At 33.0% G+C, this 10,731-nt stretch overlaps 1 protein-coding gene across 1 annotated transcript in view; it reads right to left on the bottom strand.

Moving 5' to 3' along the window:
• Nucleotides 1-4,526, bottom strand: part of LOC140447918 (chorion peroxidase-like) — a 95,612-nt gene extending 91,086 nt beyond the window's left edge. Inside the window, exon 1 of the mRNA XM_072540850.1 lies at nucleotides 4,420-4,526. The gene's annotated coding sequence lies outside the window, so the exon portion shown is untranslated. The remainder of the gene's footprint in view (nucleotides 1-4,419) is intronic.
• Nucleotides 4,527-10,731: the final 6,205 nt, after the last annotated feature.

The following is a 10,731-nucleotide window of genomic DNA, read 5'->3' on the forward strand; positions in this document are numbered from 1 at the left end:
AAAAAAAAATCTATGCAGTAAGCATTTTGACCAAAAATATCTAAATGCAAAATATTTACCCAGTACTGCTATACCAAAAAAATATAGTAAGGTAGAAGAGGAAGGTTCGTTAACGACACCACGCGTTTTTCATACGTATTCAATAGAAAAACAACCATCAACCAGTGCCAATACTGTTTCGCACAGTGATAATTCTGAACTTGACGATTTTGTTGATGAGCTTTTTAGATATGCCGTTATCACCATTGGTCAAGAAAAAAAGATTTTATAATTATCACACACTTTAAAGGAGATTACATGCGTCTCGAATACGGATTAATCTTCTGAAAACTCGCATAACAGCACTAAAAAAGAGACTGGTTAAGATTAGGACAAAATCTGTACAAACTACACCAAAACGACAAACTCAGTTTTCTGCTGCAGTTTTTCTTGAACACTTTGCTATCATAACGTTTGTTGGACTTGATACCATTGTAGTTAAACATCGATCTAATATATTAGTAAGATTTTACTTAAAAAGTGAAGGAAGCAATCCAATTTTTTTTGTAGGGCAATGTTATAGAAAAATTAAGCCGCAAAAAGAAGAACTAGTTAAAAAAGCTAGTGGCTATCAGCTCCCAATAAAAACCCATAAAACAGCATCCACTTCTCGAGACTATGATGCAAATGTGACAGAGATGGAATTAACAATGGTCAATAGAGATGAACAAAAGAAAGATTTGTTGAATACCAAAACTGTGGTGGAAGGTGTTTTAGCAGAAAAGTCATGAAAATCCCAAAATTTTAAAAACATTCTTGTTTATAAAGATCCTACTTATGTGCCTTGTATTTTATTGGACAAAATTAAATTAATTCTGATAGAATTAGTTCCTACCCAATTGACACTTTTTTTTAATTGGCGTAGCCAGATTCCAGTAAGAGCCTAAGAAGGTATTCATTGAATTCTGACAGGCAACGGTGGGGAAAAATTTTTTGGACATCTACGTCACGGGCATCTTTCGGCCGAGTAGGATACTAGGCCAGAAGACCCCAGAGTAGTGCCGAATTAACCCTGTTCCGGCTCAAACCTTAACCACCGTTCCAGAGAGGTGATCTTGCCACTCAATTAACAACTAAAATAAAAAAACTAAAAATTTAGAAATAACCATACCTATTACCGTAAATCAGAAAATGTTTCAGATGTTAGGCCATAAACTAAAATAATAATATTAATCATAAATTTTAGATCCCTGGTTCAATTTCCTCCTCTCTTCTCGTGCTCCTTTTTCTTCATCACTCCAGAAATCAAACAGTGTACTTCTCTCCATTCTTTCTCTCCTCTCAACATTATGTTTACAACGTTTCTTTTATCCAGCACGAATCCCATTCGCCTCTCGAAATCACCCCTCTCATTCGCTTATCTCTGGCCAGACATCTCTGTACCCCACAAACAGTACAGTTTGCCGAGGCATATTTGCCTATTTTATTTATTAAGGTGCCAAAACTACCATGTCCTGTCAGAAACTGCGTCAGAAAGTAGTCTATTTTCATGAACTTATATTCCCACCACAGCCTCAGATCGAGAATAAGCTCCTTCGTCCACCTTGCCTTTCCGCTATCATTCACCCATTCTCTCTGCCACTCTACTTCTTTCTCTCTCATTCTCATCTATATTTACATCAATCCTCCTCGCATATACTCTCGCTCGCTCTTTGCACAACAAAACGATCGCTATCACCGCTCCAATGACATATAGAGCCTCATTTTAAACTGTCCTATTGTGCTAAATACCCTGAGAAGCATTCACCTTTGCGAAGTCTCCATCAGCTTAGCGTATTCCGCAGTGTTTAGTACGCTACACCACACGGGGGCAGCGTAGGTTACCACTGACTGGAAAACTCCATTTAACACCTTTCTTTTGGTGCTATCTGGGCCTCCAATGTTTGACATCAGCCATATCAACACCTCCAGATTTCGGTTCGCTTTCTCTACCGCCTTTTGTATGTGTACTCCGAACCTTAGTCCTTCCGTCAACCAAACTTCCAGATACTTAATCGATTTAACCGATGCAACTTCCACTATAAAGCGAACAAAGGATTTTTCCCGGCTACCTTTGAGAACTGTTGACATTTGGTTCTTTAAATAAGTACAGCAGAGATTTGTGAACTATTTATTATAAAAAAGGATTGTGTAATGGCGAAATGATTACAAGAGTTTGGAAGGTTTTTTTTATTCTAAATCAAAAGATTGTGTATACTGTTTTTGTTGCAAAATGTTGCGAATTTGAAAAAATCGATGTCTTCTAAAACGACAACTGATTCACTAAATAAGGAATTAATAAATATGGAAAAAGATAAAGGAGTTTCTGATTTAAAAATTATAGTTTATGTTTTTAAATTTTTATCCGACCAAAATTTGAGTTTTAGGGATGAAAATAACAAGATATATAAACAACACATTAGTTAATAAATTAATTGAAACAATCTCAAACTTTAATGATACGATATCCGACCGCCATAGGATTAATAGTACTCCAGGATTAATCCTGGATTAATCTTAATTAGATGAAGTACTCCATCTAATATGCCTCATTATTAAGGTGTTCATGTTCGAACTAATTTCCCTGTTGGAAGTGAAAATGAGACATGAAATTACATCTCTGTTAAAAGCTAGCAATTATTTTTTTATTGTCATTTATTTATGTGCCAGTGCATTTCGCTACATTCGTCGTCTGTTGGTTTTATATTGTTAGAAAACACAGATTTGGGCAGAATCCTGAATTCGATTTCCGATTAACATGCTCGTTAGTAGATGTCGCTTTAGCGCCTGTCAGTAAATATTTTTAAATATTGACTTTTATAGATGGAAAAGGTTTTATTTTGTTAGATCTTACCATAAGTTTTCTCTGAGGACGCTAAGAGGCAGAAATATGCATATCAGCGAATGGTGGTACGCTGTGACGAAATCAAACCTTAAATTAAATTAAATTTTTTGGAGTCTTACAATATTTGTTTGGGGGATTTAAGAGAACAGGGCTACGATAATGGTGCAAATATGAAGAGTTGCAATGATGGTTTACAAAAAAGTTCTTGAATTAAACCCTAGAGCCTTTTACGTGCCTTCTGCTTACAGGTTAATGTTGTATGTCGCTTTATATGGACTTTATTATGATAATAGCAGATTCTGAAACTATAAATATGGCAAATTCGTTTTTATTAAAGATTGAGTTATTTGAATTTATTTTCTCCATCATTACGTGGTATAACGTGTTAAAAAAACTAATATTGCAACTAAAGTGATGCAGAAATGCGATGCTACACTACCTAATATTATTTTTGTCTTGAAGCAGACCCGTACTATTTATCTAATATTAGATCAATTGAAGGTTTTAACAATATTTTAGAAGAGACAAAAAAATTGCCGAAGATATCGATTGCTACCCTTCCTTTTCGCCTATTTATATGGTTAGGCGCTGAACGAATAAGCGTTTATTTGACTACAAGTGTAAAGATTAGACTCAAAAAATCCATCTGATTGTTATATTGGACATTGCCTTAATAAAATTGGAAGAAAAGTTCGAATAAATAAAGCAACACGATACAGTGTTTAATTTTCTCAATGACTTCAAACGGATAAATCATTTGGGTCTGCACAATGTAAAGCTCTTGAAAATATTTTATGTGATCCAGCCAAAAATTAAAGTCAAGTCAAAAAAGCTTAAGTTTGATATGATGAAATAAGCTCATCTATTTATTTCCAAATTTATTAATTGCCATACGAATTACTTGTGACAGCAGCTAGTGGGAAAAGTTCAAAAAATAATAAATAATTCTCTACGATCTTAGGATCGTAGATCGTTAGGGACAAAAAAGGTTATCAGACTTATCCATCATTAATATTGAAAAGGATATTTTGGATAAATGTGTCTGACATTGTTAAAACGTTTGCATTTAAAATGGCTAGAAAAGGAAAGTTTACTGTATAACTTGTTAGTAGATATGTTAGCATCCTGTCTTGTACTTGTATTGATGTATTTATTCCTTTAATTTGCAGTAGTAGTACAAAAAGAAGAAACATTTAGTTATTAGTCTCTCCGAAAAATTTTATTGAAACTCACTCGATTACACTCACACGAGGTTGGTTTGAAGTCGGGGAACGATATGTGATATAAATAATTAGCGATTGTCCAAAGAATCGACTATAAATAATATAAGACCCAACGATTTGATCAATAGAATCGGATTAATAATTACAGTAGAATCGTTATATAAAAAACTAATTTTAACTGACATTTAACGATTATTATGTTACTAAGACACTGTAAAAAATGAAATTGATGATGAAATATTGGATATGATTGAAGTAAAGTAATAACCTATAACTAATTTTTTCAAACAATTTTTCGTTTAATAAAATAGTTCTAAACGTATTGCTACATACCTTAAACACTTTTCTTAGTACACAGTAAAATTTCTTTCCTTCCCTTTCCACTTTCCTTTTCATACTAAAAACTTCAACAGTATTTACTTTTTCTAAAATCAGTTTTTTGAATTAAAAGTCTAATAGTATATAGACTAGTAAATAAATTACAGTTTTAGATTGGCGTGGAGAACCTTTTATTGGTTTAATTTAAAATAAACATAATACTATTTAGTTATGTCATATTATGTTATAAAGGAAAAATCATTAGATAAAAGTGATAAATTAAAAAATGGGAAGTAATGTAAAACATAGAAAAAATCTTTTTCTTCTTCTTCAAATCATATTCGTTAACTTCAAATCACAGATCTCACCCATGTTTTTCCACGGATTCCTGAGACATGCTTTACGTATCCATTGTTGTTCTGCCATAGTTCGGACATTACATATACATTTTCTCTCGATTGCTACTCTGTTCCTCTAGGTGTCTATCAGTTTTTCCATTCCGTTTTCCCACATTCCCAAACCAACACCATTTCATTTTTTATACCATTTCTTCTATAACATCTGTGATTTTGTTTCTTTTTTTGATTTCTTGGTTTCTGATTCTGTCTCGCAGTAAAATCCCAAAAATTACTCGCAGAATCCTAGAATGGGGATCAAGGAGGACGACAAGAAGTATAAGAAGACCTCAAAAGAGACAAGTAGAAGACATAAGAGCAGTAACCGGCAAACAGTGGTTTAGATTAGCGCAAAATGGAGAAAGATGGAAGCAATTGGGAGAGACCTACATTCAGAAGTAGGATGGAAAAAGGTTTAAAGAAGAAGAAGAAGAAGCTTGCTCCATGGCTGTTGTTAATATGCAAAATCATTTGCCCTTAGTAAGCGGCATGGTCTCCAATTTGTGGGCCATAAGCAAGCTATGGGAGATGTGAGAGATAGTGATGCACAACGTATGGCCTCTCATATCCAAATGTCAACATCACCTGCCTGTGTGATGATCTTGATTCTAATCATCCGGTGTATCCTGCTATATAACAAACGAGACTCTGACGTCCGAGTGATTGCCAGTATAAGCAATCCCTCACTTACTGTCCAACTTCGAACGGATGAGTTGGTAAGTGGCAGAGCACTCTTTTTTTCTATTCCTTAGGGGCTATAAGTCGGCCCCTAATAATGAATTTGTTAATTCATGGTCAAGGGCAAAAAATGCAGTAGGAAAAGGGGAACTACTGCATTAAAAGCTCATAGAGTAGCCTCAGGAAAATCAATTGCAAAACGTTACTAATTATGGAGAGGGAGACCAAGATTCGGTAGGAGAAAGGAAATATACTTATACCATGAGGACTCTCAGGTCGTAAACATACAAAAATCTAGAAATCCTAGAAAGAAGAAACTCTAATTTTAGAGCATGGACATGGAATGTTAAAAGTCTATTTGCGATTGGAAAACTTGACAATGCAATTCAAGAAATAAAAAGAATGAAAATAGATCTACTGCGAATCAGCGAATAGAGAGGACCAGAGTTAGGGACATGTAAAAAGAACGATAGTGTATCATATTATTCCGGTAACAGCACAAAATACCCGCATCACAAAAACGGTCGGTATATAAGTAATATCAGAACTGAGTAAATATGTGACCAACTTGAATCAATGTGAACAACGTGAATCAATATGGCGTTGTTGATGCTTGAGCTAATAATAATTATAACGTGGGGGTTAAATTCAACAAATTCAATTATCTGATATTTCTTTGACGTTTGAACAAGAGATTTGTTAATTAATGTCAATATTTTCAGTTAAAAAAAAACAAAATATTTTTGTATCAGAATCCCTGGTCTATTGGTTTAATACTGACTCGTACTCAAAGTTAGGACTTGACTACCATCTGTCGAGTAAAAGATAAAATATTAGATACGAAACAACAAAGCGAAAGAGGGAACAAGCTTTTATTTAAATTAAATTTCGCTAGTAGATACTAGAGGGAACGCCTAGAAAAATATGAGAATGAAAAGTACATTATTTAACTTTTTTGCTGATATGTTTTTAAAATTCTACTCGTAGAATTACTATTAAAAAATGATGTTACATAGAGCAATATACAGTGGGGGGCAAAGTTATGGAATAAATTCATATTTTGAAGAATGGCGACTTTTGGACAATGACGATTTTTTTTAATAAGATTTTTTAAGGGTGATATTTGAAAGGTTATTCAATTCTCCACTCAGTGATATAAACATAAAAATAGCGTGTCCAAAAAAATATTTAATTTTTGAAATAATTAAATTTGCACAAGAAGTATCTAAGTAATTTATGTAATACAAACTATCGTGTAGAAAATCGTGTACAGATGTAATATTCGATATAAAGCAAATTACTGAAAAATCACTAGAGTATAATAGACCAGCATTTCTGTGTCTGGTGGACCTAAAGAAAGCGTTTGACAGAGTAAGACTCAAAGATGTAATCCACCTTCTGTATAATAGAGAAGTTCCCCTAAAGATTATAAAAACTATCGAAAACATCTACCAAAACAACAAAATGGAAGTCAGAATAGATGGACAACTTACATAACCTATAGAAATAGCAGAGGAATAAGACAAGTGGATTCATCTTTAATTTGATCATGGATAAAATCATCAAAAGCGTTAACAAAGGAAGGGGATACAGAATGGGGAACAAAGAAGTTAAAATATTCTGTTACGCAGACGACGCAATATTGATAGTCCAAGATGAAGATAGTCTGCAAAGACTGGTCCACAGATTTAAATTAAGAGCAAAAGAATTGAATATGACAATCTCATCTCAGAAAACTATAACAATAGTAGTCAACAAAGAACCAACCAGAGGTAAAATAGAAATTGATGGTATCAGTTTTGAACAAGTAATGGAAATAACATACCTGAGAATTACACTGTCTAGCTATGGACCAGAACAAAGAAGTGAGAGATCAAGTACAAAAAATAAATAGACTGGCAGGATGCCTTAATAACACTATATAGCGAAACAGACACATTAACACTGAGACGAAGTCAAGAATTTATAAAGCCAGTGTAAGACCAATAATGACATATGCCTTAGAAACAAGACCCGACACAGCCACAACGCAAAGGCTACTGGAAACGGCAGAGATAAGAGTGCTGGAAAGAATTACAGGAAATATGCTAAGAGATGGAAAGAGAAGTGAAGACATTAGAAGATAATGTAACGTATAGTGTATAGTAAATAATGAAATGACCAAATAAGCAGAATGGAGGAGAGCCGCGTCGTAAAATAGCAAGACATAAGTCACCAATCGGCAGAAGTATCGGACGACCGCGCAAAAGATGGAGACAACCTTCCATAGATGTATTAATCCGCCAATGAACAAGCAGAAAAGCTTATAAAGAGGAAGAAGAAGAAGAAACTATATTTTACTTATTGTTAGAAAAAAGAAAAAAAATTTATTTGCAAATAAAAATTGTATTTCGCTTAAATTAAATATTTAAATTGCTGCACACCTGCCTCTTGGCCGTAATTGAAGCGACCACGACAATGTTCTTGAACATTGTGGATTATTTCTGGAGTTATTTTATTAATTTCCAATCTAATTCTATTTTTTAAATCCTGTAAAATTTGTAGTCGATCAATGTAAAATTTTTATTTAAGTAATCTTTTAGGAAACAATCAAGTGGTGTAAGGTCTAGAGATTTTGGGGGCCATTCTATTGTTCCTAGTCTACCAATCTATCTTCTAGAAAAAAAGTGTTTAAAAAATCACGACCAGTAATTATAAAGTACAGAGGGGCACCTGGGGCAGAGTGCATTGGTGAAACCATATGTTGCGATCATTTCGATTTGGAAAAATATCTGTAAAAGCGAGTATAAGTTTATTTTGTAAAGTTTGTCCTTGTATAAAAAGGACCTATAATTATATCCTCGATTATACCCGCCCGAGCGTTTACTTTTTGATGGTGCTTAGTGTGTACCTCAGTCTTCCAATGAGGATTTCCTTTACTTAAATATCTACAATTATACTGATTCACTGTTCCATATAAACAGAAGATTACTTTACATCAGAAAAAACGATTTGACGAATAAAGCCTAGATTTTGATTAGATAAGCCTTGCATTAGTTCTTGAAGTTACATTTGGTGATTTTGGTGGCAGCCGTAGCTCAGCGGCTTTGTTACTGGCTTAACAAGCTAGAGGGCCCGGGTTGAAATCCCGGCACCGACAAAATTTTCAATATCTTAATTTATCTCAGCTGCCACAGTGCTTCGGAGGGCACGTAAAGCCGTCGGTCCCGGCTACGAAAGAAGTCGTTAAGTCATGTTAGGGGCGCTTGCGCGACCTGAAAACCCTAACACTAGACCTTAGCCAGAAGGTTACACGAACTTTACTTTTATTTGGTGATTTGAATCATCCTCATTGATTACTAATTTTATATAGATCATATTCTGGAAAATAAAATACAAACATTATTAAATTAAACAAATTTTGTTTTTTTGTTACTTGGTGAAAAAAATTGTTCTAATAATTTAATTTTATCTCACTCATTTATGGTTGTATTGCAGATCTAATCTTTCTCTTATTAGTGCAGTGCTAACACAGTGCAGATGCCACTAAGATCTTGATTTGTTTAAAATATATAAACAATAAAAATTTAAATATAATCGGCAATTACAAATTGCTAAAAAGTCAGCTTATTGTGATTTTATTACTAATTCCAATAATAAACCTAGAAACTGCTGAAAAATAGTAAATTTCGAAAAAAGCAACACAAGATCCAATTTGGCACAACCTGATCTAACTCCAGACGAAATAAATCAATTTTTACCACAATTGCAGAGAATATAATTACATTTCTGTCACTATTAATGTCGATGTCGTCTTTAATTATAGATATTATCTTTGTCCGAGCAAGTCCTTTTTTTCCTCCAGTTGTAGACGAAGGGATCTCTCAAATAATAAAGTCTCTTAGTAAGTCTAATTGCAGAGACGTTTACGAAATTAATAGCAAAATTTTAAAAGAAACTTACCAAATAGTTTTAACACTTTTCACTTATCTTATTAATTTAATTCTATCAACTGGAGTATTTTCGGAGTATTAAAATACTTAAAAGTACTACTACTCCAGTCGTCAGAGACGAAAATGCTACTGAACCTAAGATGCAAAAAAGTTTACCACTTTTACCCACGAGCTTCCCCCTAAAACCCACCTCGCAGTGGGGTAAAAACGCAAAAAAATCGATGTACCAAGAATCTGCATACTCTACTATAACTACACCATACCATTTTGAATTTCTTTATTTAGTTTTTTGGCAAAAACTGAATCTCTTTCAGATATTTGAGCAAAAAAAATTTGTTTTTGGTCAACAGTACAATGTATAAACCATTCTTTGAATAATTTCAGCTAAAAAATAACTATGGTAAGACATTCCTAATATAGACAATAAATCAATCATACTATAAACAATAAGATAAATATAGTCTATAGTTATAAAAAATATTCCTTTTTTTCCTTTTCTTTATTAAGACAACATTCCAGTAGAGTATACAATTAAAAATTTAAATTTTTTTTTCTAATAACTTACTTTATGAGATCATTACGTAGTATACTCATCATCAAACATACCAATCTTTAAATGAGAACAGTGAAATCTAAGAACATAATACTTAAAATGAAAATATTTGTACACTGGTATGTTTCCAAAAACATGTCACACAAAGACTGTTGTAGTCTATAAATAGGAAAAATATTTTGATCAAACAAGAAGGGTGCAATTACAATTATTTTTTCATGTAGCTCAAAAATTTTAATTACAAAAACTATTTAGTAGTAACAATAATATACCCGATTTTAAAAATGAAACCTCTAAAATGTTTTAGATAATTTTACTATATAATTGTGGCTAACCCATATTTACTTACTTAAAATTGATTTGCTTCAATAGTTTATATAATAATGAACTAAAAATAATTTGGAAGATCTAGGTGGTTGTTAATTTCACTTGAAAGTTTACTTAAAACGGACATTTCATCCTTGAAAAAGAAGCTGTGTACTCTGTCCTACAGATGTATTAACTCTTTCATTGTATGTTGCAAGGATAGAAGAAGGTCGGCCGCCAATATTTTTAGGACATCTTACTGTTCCAGTCTGCTTATATTCCTTAATTGTTCTGTAAATAGTTGAATTCGCAACACCTAAAATTACCACATTACTTTAGTAAGTCTTGACTTTAACAATTATTACTTACTATTTTGCAAAACCAACCTGTTGCCTGTTTTATTTTTGCTACCATGGCTGTTATTTTTATTTCAGGATTATCAATTTTTATTTGTTTGTACATG

This window comes from Diabrotica undecimpunctata, chromosome 8 (assembly GCF_040954645.1).
Source record: "Diabrotica undecimpunctata isolate CICGRU chromosome 8, icDiaUnde3, whole genome shotgun sequence".
NCBI classification, from domain to species: Eukaryota; Metazoa; Arthropoda; class Insecta; order Coleoptera; family Chrysomelidae; genus Diabrotica; species Diabrotica undecimpunctata.